Raw genomic sequence first — 13,717 nt, 5'->3', positions numbered from 1 at the left:
AAAATAAATGAATAAATCTTTAAAAAAAAAAAAAAAGAGGAAAATAGCTGAGGAAGAGGGTTGCAGATGTGAGGATGTGTTTTGAGATGAGCGGGGCAGGGAGACCCCATACAAAAAGACACCTTAGGAATGTGTTAGAGGGGTGCCCAAGTATAATGTTGTCCCAAGAATGACTGCATCTGACCAGAGGAGAAGTGTCAGTTCTTTTGGTGACCACATTGTCCCATCCACTTGGTCTGAGCTTATAGTTAACTAAATCCAAAATATTTTCTTCTATCCCCTGACTTTGCCATATTTTGGATCAAATTCAGGGATTGGCAATTTTTCCCATTACGTTTGATCTCTGTTAGATTCCTGCCCATGAAAGCTTTGTGGATTTGGATTCCGGCAGTAGGTACCATAGGTCCCAGCCATACCCTCTACCATGGGCCGAATCGTGTCCCTCTCCAAACTCATGTAGTGAAGCTCTAACCCCCAGTGTGATGGTCTTTGGTCATGGGGCCTTTGGGAGGTAATTAGGGTTAGTGAGGTCATGAGGGTAAGGCTCTCAGGATGGGATTAGTGCCCTTATAAGAAAAGACACTGGAGAGCTTGCTCGCTCTCTCTCTGCCACATTGAGGATGCACCTAGAAGACAAGTCTGCAAGCCTGGAGGAGGGTACCTACCAGAACCCGACCATGCTGGCACCCTGATCTCAGACTTTCTAGCCTTCAGAACTGTGAGGAAAGAAATGTCTATTGTTTAAGTGACCCAGCCTCTGGTATTTTTTTATAGCAACCTAAGCTTAATGAAGACACCCTCCCTCTTCCTCAAAGTATTTCATTATTCCCATTAGCCTCAACTGTCACCTTCCTTATCACCTAGTTGCTTCACCAGGTTACATGGTTACTCACCTTCCCGATGCCTTTGCTTTCACTTCACAAGCTGCCCTAGTCCCACCTGGCCTCTATCTGTGTACCTCCACCTCCAACAAAATTGAATGTGCCCCACCCTGGGTTCCTCCACCTTCCATAAATCAAGTTATGAAAGGCAGAGAGAGTCACTAACATTAAGCAAATCAATTAAAAACATAGGCTCTGAGGTCAGAATGTTAGAGTGCATGTTCCAATTCTACCATCTATTAACTACCTAACCTTAGGCAAGTAGTACAACCTACTTGTGCCTCAGCTTATCTGGAAAATGAGGTGATTTACATGAGTTAATGTATCTGTACTACTTGGAACAATGTCTATCCATAGGTCACATTTTATGAAATCTTTAGATCAACCCTGTGAAGTAGGAATTACCATTTCCTTTTACAGAGAAGTGGCACCCCTCTTCACTCTATCATTTTACCCTATTTCATTGTCTCCCAAATTCACAGGGCACAGCTGATACACTCTACCCTGACATCCAAGGTGCGTTCAGAACCTGCAAGCCAGCTGCACCTTACAAGTATGACTGGACTGTATGGGAACTGTACAGGATCTCACAAAGTAGAGAGAGAAAACGCCATGCTATAGGAATGGCCCCAGTCTAGGTGTCCAGAGGCCAAGGTTCCAGTCCAGGCTTAGCAAGTCAACTAACCACTTTGAGAATGCTTGTAAGTCATTTAAATTCTCTTAACCCTTATCTTTCCCTTTTGTCATTTGTGCTGATGGCTTGATTTTTATTGACACAAATAAGTAAACAAACTGACCAAAAAAAAAAAAAAGGGAACCTACTGTAAAACCAATCAATTATCAGAAAGGCTGCCGTTGTGTTAATGGTACCTAAATTTTAAAATGCTGGATTGGGCAGAAATTCTCCAAAATTTAGGTGGGAAACATTATGCTTAATGGTCAACTAATTCAGCTCCTCTGAATACACTTGGGAGTGCATTTTTTGGAAGAAATATAAAATTATATTTTCTGATAATCATACCAAAGCATGGGTCTAATAAAAAAAAATATTTTATGGTTAAAGTAACTGGTTGGTAATATTTTCACTCAAGATTTTGGATAGTCTCTTTTAAGCTTCATATGCACAATAACGGTTTCTTTTTTTTTTTTTTTAAGATTTTATTTATTTATTTGACAGACAGAGATCACAAGTAGGCAGAGAGGCAGGCAGAGAGAGAGGAGGTAGCAGGCTCCCTGCTGAGCAGAGATCCCGATGTGGGGCTCGATCCCAGGACCCTGGGATCATGACCTGAGCTGAAGGCAGAGGCTTTAACCCACTGAGCCACCCAGGTGCCCCACAATAACAGTTTCTAACACTTGTACTGAACTTTAGTTTCTTCCCCTACAAATGGGGTGGATAATTCCCATCTCACAAATACGCTGAGAAATTCTTATGAAATAACAAATCTACAGGGTTCCTGTTGAACACTCAGAAGGGAACACGATACACAGTAAGCTTTCAACAAATGGTACTTATATTAGTTCTCTGTTTCTGCTTAGTTATTCCTAAACTTAGCAGCTTAAAAAAATAGACATTCATTATCTCACAGTTTCTAGAGATCAGCGGCTTTTGCAGAGATAAGTCTAGGTCAGGGTATCTCCTGAGGTCCTAGACAACATGTCAACTGGTCACCTGGGACAGCAGGCATCACAAGATTCAAATGGAGTGGGACAATCTGCTTCCAACCTTTCAACCAGTTGCTGGCAAGCTTTTGTTCTTAACTGGACAGAGGATTCCTAGCCTGGCCATGTGGGCCTCTCTGTAGGGCTGCTCACAACATAGAAGTTTGCTTCGCCAGAGCGACAGATCCAAGAAAGAGAGGGAAAGCGGACAGTACAGATGGAAGCTTAAATCATTTATAACCTAATCTCTGAAGCAACACAGCTGCTTCATGTCTGCCATATGCTGCCCCCGGGCAATGTGGGAGGAAACTGTACCAGGGTGTGAATATCAGGAGGCAAAAGTCGTGGGAGCCAAAGTGGACACTGGCTACTTAAATTTATTATTACTATTATTTCTTCATCTGGCTAAAATTCCGTTTCCTGGACCCACTTCTAGAGTTTCCCATTTAGTAGCCACCGAAAAGCTAGGTAATTGGGGATGCCTGAGTGGCTCAGTCATTAAGCGTCTGCCTTCGGCTCAGGTCATGATCCTGGGGTCCTGGGGTCCTGGGGTCCTGGGGTCCTGGGATCAAGCCCCGCACCAGGCTCCTTGCTCAGTGGAGAGTCTGCTTCTGCACCTCCCTCTCCCCCTGCTTGTGTTCCCTCTCTTGCTGTCTCTCTCTGTTAAATAAACAAATAAAATCTTAAAAAAAAAAAAAAGAAAGAACAAAAAGCCAGGTAATTTTGATACTGGTAGACTGGAGACAGTCATGAATTCTCCAGTAGAGAGACTTAAGGACAGGTTCAGTGTGTCAACAAATAAGGGAAGCAGAAATATCAGAAAAGAGTTTTATGTTTGGTATTTTAAAAGATCAAAGTCATCAGAGTGGAAATATTCAGAACTTTGCTGGATTTCCATATTTTTTTATTTCTTAATCACGAATGTGGTAGGAGGTGGAGTCCATGTTTTTCAATGGTTTGGGGCCCTGCCTGGAGTACACACTTTGAGAACCACTGTTCTTATTCTAAATTCTAGCTTCTGAACTTCTAAACTTCTAGCTTCTAAATTCTAAACTTCTCTTTGTTTCCCTCCCTTGGCACAGCCCTTACTTCAGGCTCCTCTGCCTTTCTTTCCTGGCTACTGTTAACCTTCTAGCCTAAGTGGCTAAGCTGACCACAAGCTCTTCGTGAAATTTAAAAAATGATGCGCAAGACTGTGTTAATTGAAGTAAAGTACCCAAGTGAAGACAGGTTTCAGGCCCCGCTCCGTGCTGGCCTTGCTTACCTTCAGTTCGTATGGATGTACTTTTAGCCTCCAGCTGCCCAAGAAGGGGCCAGTGGGTGGGGTCTACCCGCAGTAGCTTCCCAAGTCCTGAGCATCCCCCCCACCCCCCCACCCCCCGCTCACACCAAAGGAGGCCAGGCTAGGCCTCCTGAAAACCAAAGGCTTTTTTCAGGCAGCTCACTCCAGCCTTAGGGGCTAGACCCATTTCTTTCCCCATCTTACTTTTTGGACACTTTTCCTTCTACTTCTTAGTTTGACTTTGTCAGTCTTTGTTTTTTCAAAGTTCTTCTTTATTTTAAATTTCTAGGTAGTACCTACTTGTAGTTAATAATGATGATGCTGCTGCTGAAAAGTAAAACCTGCACAGTGCGCAGTAACTTTCCTTCCCATCCTGGACCCCCACCCGCCCTCCTCAAGGAGAACCACTGTGGATGGTTTCTTGGATAGTGTCTCAAACATGTTCAATGAATTTATAAGTAGGTCTCATCCCTCCTCTCTCCATTACAAACAGATTGGAAAAAACTACATACAGTGGTCTGCATCTTGCTTTACTCACCCGGCAGAACATCCCAGAACCCTTTCCTCATCGACACGGTTACGCCATTCACCAGCAAATTTATACACAAGCAAATCTACGGCATTATTTAAACAGCTGCCCAGTATTCTGTTACCTGGACCTGTTACTGCTTGTTAGTTCCCTTTGGGTGAGGATTTAGGCCATTTGTTTTGGTTTTGGTTAGTACGACAATGAATCTCTTCACATGAGTACATCTGCTTAATAAATCCCTAAAAGTTCAGTCATTGGCTAACGGCAGCATGCATTTTTAGTTTTGATATTAATCTAGCGATGACGGCACCGGTCTCCTCACGCTTTCACGACACTGAGTGTTATTAACCCTTTTACTGATATTTTTATTTTTGCCAACTGGAGAGGTGGAAAAGATCTCATTTTATTTTAGGTTTATTCATTTAATTATGAATGGGATTGAGCCTCTTTTCACGTTTATCAGTCATGCATAAGCTGTTCTTTTTCTGTGAGCTATTACTTCTTTTGTGGTTTGATTGGAGCTGCACAGCGTTCCCAAGGCCCTTTCCTAGGCCTGCGCTCCACCCATCACCAGCCCCTGCTCCTGCCCCACCCTGTCCTCTACTGCCGCCTAGTGGTAGGGGTTGGCTTTACTACGGGCCCTCACAGATGCTGTAATTGCCTGCTCCTCCCCGGGGCCTAAACTCTCTGTTGGAATCACGCCCTTAGTTTCTGGGATTCTCGTTTAGCAAATAAAAAACGCAGGACCTCTAGCTAAATATAAATTTCATACATACGACACATAACTTTTTGGTTGGTACATACTTACACTAAAAATTATGCGCGATAGAAGGTATGTGCTATGGTGAGTGCTGTGAAGTGTGTAAACCTGGCGATTCACAGACCTGTACCCCTGGGGCTAATAATACATTATATGTTAATTTTAAAAATTATGCGTGATTTCTCTGAAACCCAAATTTAACTAGGTGTTGGGAAATTTATCAGGCAACCCTTTTGCAAGGCCTTCCGCTGAATCTGGGTGCCCGTGGTCACCACGCCCTAACTTGTTTATCCTCAGCAAGTTCTACTGTGCGACATTCCAACCCAGCAGTTTTCAAAATTATGATTGCAGGTAGTTACGTAAATCACTGTGGTTAAGACCGTGGCCCCGGATTTGCATCCTGGCTCCAGCCACTAACAAAGTGTGAAAGCTCGTGAAAGGAGCAGCCTCTCTGCTGCTCCTGTTTCCTCATTGGGAGAATAAGAACAGTAAGAGTATTCTCCTCACTGGGTTGCTTTGATGATTTCTAACATCAAAGCTACCATTTATTAAGTGCATTACATTTGTCAGTTTACATTTGTCATTTGTTATTAGAATAAAAAAAATCCATAGCAATTATAAAGATAGTAAGACATGAAATCTAGAGCAGTTATAAAGATATTAAGATACATATGGGGGCGCCTGGGTGGCTCAGTGGGTTAAGCCTCTGCCTTTGGCTCAGGTCATGATCTCAGGGTCCTAGGATCAAGTTCCGACTTCTGGCTCTCTGCTCAGCGGGGAGTCCTTTCACACACACCCCCCCGCCCCCCGCCGCACACACACACACCTCCCGCCTCCCGCCTGCCTCTCTGCCTACTTGTAATCTCTGTCTGTCAAATAAACAAATAAAATCTTAAAAAAAAAAAAAAAAGACACATATGGAGGCATCCAGAAGAGTTGAAGGGGGTTGCCACGAGGACTTGCGGAAAGGGGCGGGATAAAGGGCTACTTTTATTACAAATAAGTTTTATAGGGGCGCCTGGGTGTCTCAGTCGGTTCAACATCTGTCTTCAGCTCAAGTCATGATCCCAGGGGTCTGGGATCGAGCTTTACATGGCCTGGGGCGCCCTGCTCAGCCGGGAGCCTGCTTCTCCCTCTGCCCCTCCCCCTGGCTTGTGCGCTCTCGCTCTCGCTCTCTCAAATAATTAAATAAAATCTTTTTAAAAATAACTGTTGGGGCATCTGGATGGCTCAGTCAGTTAAGCGTTTACCTTTGGCTCAGGTCATGATCCCAGACTCCTGGGATCCAACCCGCATCAGGCTCCCTGCTCAGCGAAGAAGCTCTCCCCTTTTCCTGCCCCCCAGCTTGTGCTCACTTTCTCTCTCACTCTGATCTTCTCTCAAATAAATAAAATCTTTAATAAAATTTTAAAAATAAAATTTTTATTTAACATTTTATTTATTTATTTATTTGAGAGAGAGAGAGAGAGAGAGAGAGAGGAAAGGAGGGGCAGAGGGAGAGAATCCCAAGCCGACTCCCTCGCTGAGCTGAGGTTTGAGGGGAGCTTGATTCGGAGCTCAGTCTCACGACCCATGAGATCATGACCTGAGCTGAAACCAAGAGTTGACGCTTAACGGACTGAGCCACCCAGGTGTCCCTCCAAATTTTTTTTCTTCAGTTTTTTAGGCATGAGGGCCCAGAGCTCGGATTGCATTTTCAGTGACCTTTATCCTGCTCTCTCCTGCGTGTCAGATTCCCTTGTAACAGCAAGGTGGCTTCAGCCGGGCCAAGCCTTATATTAGCACACCTAACCCACCCAGAGCTGTCTTCTTTCCCTGCCACGACTCAAAAGGCCTGCACCAGGAGAATGCCAGGATCTGACTCCAGGGCTAATTATGACTTCTGTGGGCCATAAACACTTCTACGTTCATGAACCCCTTCCTCCATAAAATTTTCTTAAAATTATTTTTTATTATGTTATACAACTGTACTAGTGGTAAAGATGAATAGTGAATACTATGTATTGTATCAGTCAGTTTAGGCTGCCATAACAAAATACTGCAGACTAGATGGCTTAAACAACAGAAATTTATTTTCTGACAGTTCTTGAGATCAAGATCGAAGTGCTGTGAGAGTTAGTGTCTCGTAAGACCTCCTCACCTCCCCCACTCCTTGCCGATTTCAAACAATATTACAAAGCTGTAGTAATCAAAATAGTATGGTACGGGCCTCAAAGCAGACTCATAGAGCAATGGAACAGACTACAGACCAGAAATAAACCCACATATATATATGCTCAATCAGTTTTCAGCAAAGGAACTAACAATATACAAACGCAGAAAGGACAGTCTCTTCAATAAACAGGGCTGTGAAGACTGGACCTCCATTTGTAAAAGACTGAAACCAGACTGCTAGCTTGCACCACACACAATAATTAACTCAAAATGCACTGAAGACTTGGAACATAAAACCTGAAACCGTAAAACTCCTAGAAAAAAAATCAGGGGTAAGTTCCTTGGCATTGGTCTTGGCAATGATTTTTTGTATTTGATACCAAAAGGCAACAATAGTGAAAGTAAAAAGTGGGGCTACGTCAAAATGAAAAGCTTCTGCATAGCAAAGGGAAGCAAAAGAAAAGGCATTTATGGATGGAGGTGCTGTTAGAATAAGCATCTGGTAAGACCTCTCTTCCTGGCTTTCACGTAGCCACCTCCTTGCTGTGTCCTCACATGGCCATTCTTCTGTGTGGACGTGGAGAGAGAGAACTTTTGGGTATCCCTTGGGATACCTGTGGGATCGGGGTCTCATGACCCCATCTTATGACCCCATTTAGCCTTACTTACCTCCCTAAAAGTCCTATCTCCAAATACTGTCACACTCTATTGCACTGGGGATCAGGATTTCAGCATATGAATTTGGGGGAGAGGAGGCAACACAATTCAGTTCATAACATATAAGAAAGCATCCTCTTTAACCTAAAAGTTCTTTTTTTTTCTTTTGATTCTAAAAAAAATTAAGGCACTTAAGTCTTAAAAAGACTGTGAGCCCTAGGCCGTGTGTCTATTCTACTTGAGGGATATATGTTCCCGCTTGATTGATTTAGGCCTGGATCCACAGAGCTTTTACCTTAATCACATGGAAAATGGGGGTGAGATTATACTGGTTAGATTATGGCACTCGCTAGAGCTGGGAACAGGGTCTATCCCACCCAGATGGAATTTCTGCTATACAACGACAGAGGGAAAGGGACAGATGCCAGTGAAATAATTGAAATATCCATTGCAGATGTGAACAATTTCCAGAAGAAGAAAAAGAACAACAAATTATCAATTAGCATATGAAAAGATCCTGGCTAGTGATTGAGGATAGGAAAAATAAAACGAGTTATTTTTCACTCATCAAATTGGCAAAAACTTAAGTTTGGTAGTGTCCAGAGCTGCTATACAGAGAAAAGGGTGCTCCAATATATTGTTGCTGGAAATCTAAGTGAGTATGCACATTTTGGAGGACAGTTAGGTAGTAGCCATAAAAATTTTAATTGTGCATACATACCCTTCATCCCAGCAACCCAATTTCTAGATACCTAAATATCTAACACATAGAAAAACACGAGGAATATTTGCACATGAAAGCATGTACAAGGATATTTATTGCAGTATTGTTCGTGTTGGTAAAAATGTATAAGAAGCTTTACAATTCATTAACAGTAGTGTGGTTAAATAAGCTGTGCTAACTGTGTACTATGGAATATGACGCAGCAGCTATAAAAAACAGAGTACATCTATATGTACTTATCTGAAAATAGCTCCAAGACATATTTTAAACTGAAAAAAAATTGCACATACATATGTACATAAATACACATACATAGAATGACCTCAGTTCCGTAAGCCAAATTGTGCTTCCAAACGTAGTATCATAGATTTGTACTGCTATGTAGATATTACATATATTATACCCTATGTATGTGTATTACATATATACTGTACCTTAGGCATAATCGTGGGAGAAAAAAAGCATCTGAAGAGCCCACAGCAATCTGGTACAGTACTTACCTTTCGTAAGAGAAATGAAACTGAGTAGGGCTGATGGGGCCTTTTATGTTATTCATATTACATGAATTTTTTTAACGTCAAGACTTGTATTCAAATACTATGCAATACCTATATTTAAAAAATGAAAAAAAAATTAATTTGCCTAAGGAGGCATGGTTTTCCCATGGCAGAGCTAAGATAAAAGCCTTGACTTGAGATTGGCAAAGACCCAGCTCATTCCATCATTAACTGGTCACACAATCTCTCTGAGTTTGCCTTTCTCCTAAGAGACCCTGCCCTCCACCCTCATGACTACATGTTTCTCTCCTTTTCTTCACCAAATGCTTTTAAAGACCATGGCGACCCATCCTTCCTCCTGCCCATTAACCCCTAGTTGCTCTGTTCTCCCCTGGTCACATTGCTGCAACTGTTTATAAAAGCCTGGCTGGGGTACCTGGGTGGCTCAGTCATTAAGCATCTGCCTTCAGCTCAGGTCATGATCTCAGGATCCTGGGATCGAGTCCCATCTCAGGCTCCCTGCTCGGCAGGGAGTCTGCTTCTCCTTCTATCCCTCCCCCCATCCACACTCTCTCTCAAATCTTAAAAAAAGAAAAAAAAAGCCTGGCCGTCAGGTTGGGGTGACTTCATTACTGGAGGAGCCCTCGTGCTGAGACTGCTAACCCCACAGGCCTGCCCTGCCCAGGCCTCTGGCTCTCGCTAAGAATCACAAAAGCGCCACTGCAGTAGCCCTGCTGGTCCAGACTCTGTTCCAGAAGGGCATCTCTGAAAGGGTATTTCATGTCTGTAAAAGAACTCTCCAGAAAGGAATAAATAAGGAATAAATAAGGCTTTCCTCAAAGACTGAGGATTAAAAAAAAACCCAAAAACATGCATGTGCTTTCTTATATTACACATATGAGTGAAACCATATGATAATGGTCTTTCTCTGATTGACTTATTTCATTCAACATAGTCCCCTCCAGTTCCAGCCAGGTCAGTGCAAATGGTAAGCATTCATGCTTTCTGATGGCTGAGTAATATTCCATTGTATATCTATATCTCGTCTTCTTTATCCATTCAGCTATCAATGGACAGCTCGGCTCTCTCCAGAGTGTGGCTACCATGGACACTGCTGGTATGAGCACTGTGGTGGGGGTGCCCCTGGGGTAAAACTGGGTGATGGGCATGAAGGAGTGCACGTGAGGTGATGAGCACTGGGGGTTGTACACAACTGATAATTTGTTAAAACACTACATCTGAAACTAATGGTGTACTATATATTGGCTAATTGAATTTAAATGAAAAAATGAAAAAACAACATGCATGTGGGGGCACATAATAAAGTAGGGAGTGCTTTATAGTCACCGGCTGCTGTGATCCCTTTTTTAAAACCTAAAAAATAAAAATAAATAAATAGGTAAATAAATAAAATAAATCAAACCTAAAAAAACTTGGTTTGTTTTGAAAAGGCAGAGCAGGCACAAGAGAAAACACTCAAACAGCACCAAAGGGAAGAAGGTGAAGGTAAGCCTCCCTCCCTCCCACATGTGACTGAGCTCTCTCTTCCAGAGATGGCTGTTTTCTAGATCCTCTCGGCACCCATCTGTTCGAAGATCACCTTTCTACATGCAAGCAAAGATGTGTGTATATGTACCTCTATATTCATTACTAACCCCCTTAGCAGCACACGTTGTTCTACATCTTGCTTTTTTCACCTCACTATGTATCTCAGAGATTGATAAATATTGATCAATAACTGTATCCCTCAGAAATATGCAGACATATAGATCAGCCTCATTCTTTCTAAGAGCTGCATAGTTTTCCAGGCTAAGGTTGTACCGATATTTAATTAGGCTCCTACTGTCGGACCTTCAGGTTGTTTTTCAAACCATGCTGCAGTGAATAACTCTGTTCAACTGTCTTTGCACCCATGTGTGAATATTCCAGTAGAACATATTCCTAGAAAGGGAATTTCTGTCTTAGAGTAGTTGTATTTTAGACTTTTGACTGAGAAGGCCAGTATATTGTAATACACTTGATCTTAGCCAAAAGGCCGAGAAGCGATTCAGTATATTGTAATAGAATGGAGCCTAGAGCCAAGTGCCAGCTCTGGACTTCCTACTTAGGTGCACTTAGCCACTCTGTGCTACAGTTTCCCCATCTGTCACAGTACCTCTGTCTTAGGGTTGCTGTGAAAACTGGATAATATACAAAAACTGCTTAGAAGACCACCTGGTGTGCAATAAAAAACGCACAGCATGGATCTTAAGTGTATTATATTAATTCCTTAGTTTGTCAAATTGCCTTCACGAGGTTAAGGTAATCTATATTCCCAATGGAGTGTCTTATTTCTCCTGATCCTCACCAACACTGCTTATTTTGAAACTTTTTGAAGTTTGTTAATCTGATGGGTAAAAAAAGTACCACCTCATTACCTTCACAGTCCTGTTCCTACTGAACCTCCTCGCAGGATTTGACCTGTGAAGCGTAGACCTATTAGCTTGTCCCTTCCTCATTGGAGGTCTTCTCTGTTGCTTCCTAGAACATTGCACTCTCCTGCTTTGGTTCTCTACCTGCCTTTCTGCCTGGTCTTTTACTAGCTCCTCTTCCTCCTTCCCTCCTGGCTCTCAAGACCTTCGCAACATGGCTTCAGCTACTTTTCTGACCTGATTTCCTATCCCTATTCCTGATTTTTTCTTCTAAATACATCCACAACTTGTTCTCTGAGTCCTTTTATGTGCTTTCCTGCCTCTCTTGTCTTTGCTTCTGTTCTAACTGGAATTCTATCACTTCTCCAGTTACCGGGAAAAATACAGGACACCCAGTTAAATTTGAATTTCAGATAAACGACGATTGTTTCTAGTGGATTTTACTGTTTACCTGAAATTCAAATTCAACTGGGCATCTTGTTTTATTGCTAAATCTGTCAACCCTATCCCCAGTACTTTGTACCCTAATGCAGTGAATAATACATCATTGTTACTCGTGTTCGGTAAGAATGAATGCTCTAACCAGGCAAGGGCTGGGTCTTTCCTTTGTATTGTATGTAGGGCTGGGCACACAGTAGTTCCTCAGGAAGTATTTGCTGAATTCAATAATACATTTTTTTTTAAGATTTTATTTATCCACTTGACGGAGAGAGAGATCACAAGCAGGCAGAGAGGCAGGCAGAGAGAGAGGGGGAAGCAGACTCCCCGCCAAGCAGACAGCCCGATGCGGGGCCCGATCCCAGGACCCCAAGATCACGACCCGAGCCGAAGATCAACCCACTGAGCCACCCAGGAGCCCAATACATTTTCTTTTATTTGGGTACAGGAAAACGGTGCCTTCCCTCTCATTCCTTACTTCACTCCCATCTCTGGCTGTTGTTGTTGATGATTTTGAGTAACTATGCATTAGTTACCTAATTTAAGCTCTTTTAGATTATGCTCTTATGTGTATATATTTATACTGGTTCAAATGGAATAATTGAAATATAAAGAGGTGGGCTAGCATGGTGGCTAATGTCTCACAGATAGTCTTGGCTTCCCGTTGGCTAATTGTGTAATATTAGTCCAGTTTCTTTCATTCATAAAATAGTAACAAGTGCCTTACTATAGGAACTTGTGATTAAATCAGATGATATCCAGGTGTCAGGCATTTGGTATATAGTCAGGTCTCAATATACGTTAGCTATTATGATATTGAATATTGAAGGATTTTCATTTAAAGATTCATTAATTTGGTCCCAAAATCTGGAGGTATTTTTGATGGTAGGTCTTTTTCCTTTGTTTATTGAGGTATAATTCACCTATAACATGAGTTTCAGGTATACAACATAATGATTCAGTATTTGTATATATTGTGAAATTATGACCACAGTAAGTCTAGTTTAACATCTGTCACCATAGTTACAACACTTTTTTTCTTGTGATGAGAACTTTTAAGATCTACTCTCTTAACAAATTTCAAATATGCATCACATTGTTATGTATATGAGCAGGGAACTGTGCTGGTGATGGCAATAATAATGGGTAATATAGGTGTGGTCTCTGTTCTCATAGACCTTACAATCTAGCATGAGAGAACAAAGAAGTTAGAAAGAAAAAGCACAAATATGTAATTACAAACTGTGCAAGATTCCATAAAGGAAAGCACTGGGAGCTGGAAGAATTCACAAAAGGGGTACTGAACTAGTTCAGGAAATGCCTCCTTGAGAAATAATACCTGACAGTTATTGAATACTCAGCATATGCCAGTGTATTAGAATGCTGGGGCTCCCACAACAAAGTACCACAGAAATCTATTTTCTCACAATTTTCGAGGTTAAGAGGTCTGACAGCAAGGTGTAAGCAGCGTTGGTTTCTTCTGGGGCCTTTCTCCTTGACTTATAGCCATCTTCTCCCTGTGTCTTCACAAGGTCTTCCTCTGTCCCTGTCTACGTCCATATTTCTTTGTCTTATAAGGACACCCATCACATTGGATTAGGGTCCACTCTAATGGCCTCATTCTAACTTAGTTATCTTTTTAAAGACCCTATCTCCAAATATGGTCACACTTGGGAGGTCCTGAGGATTAGGATCTCATATGAATTTTAGGGGCAGACAACT

The sequence above is a fragment of the Lontra canadensis genome, unplaced genomic scaffold (genome assembly GCF_010015895.1).
Source record: "Lontra canadensis isolate GAN:19392208 unplaced genomic scaffold, GSC_riverotter_1.0 scaffold74, whole genome shotgun sequence".
Taxonomy (NCBI): Eukaryota; Metazoa; Chordata; class Mammalia; order Carnivora; family Mustelidae; genus Lontra; species Lontra canadensis.
This window is presented reverse-complemented; position numbering follows the sequence as displayed.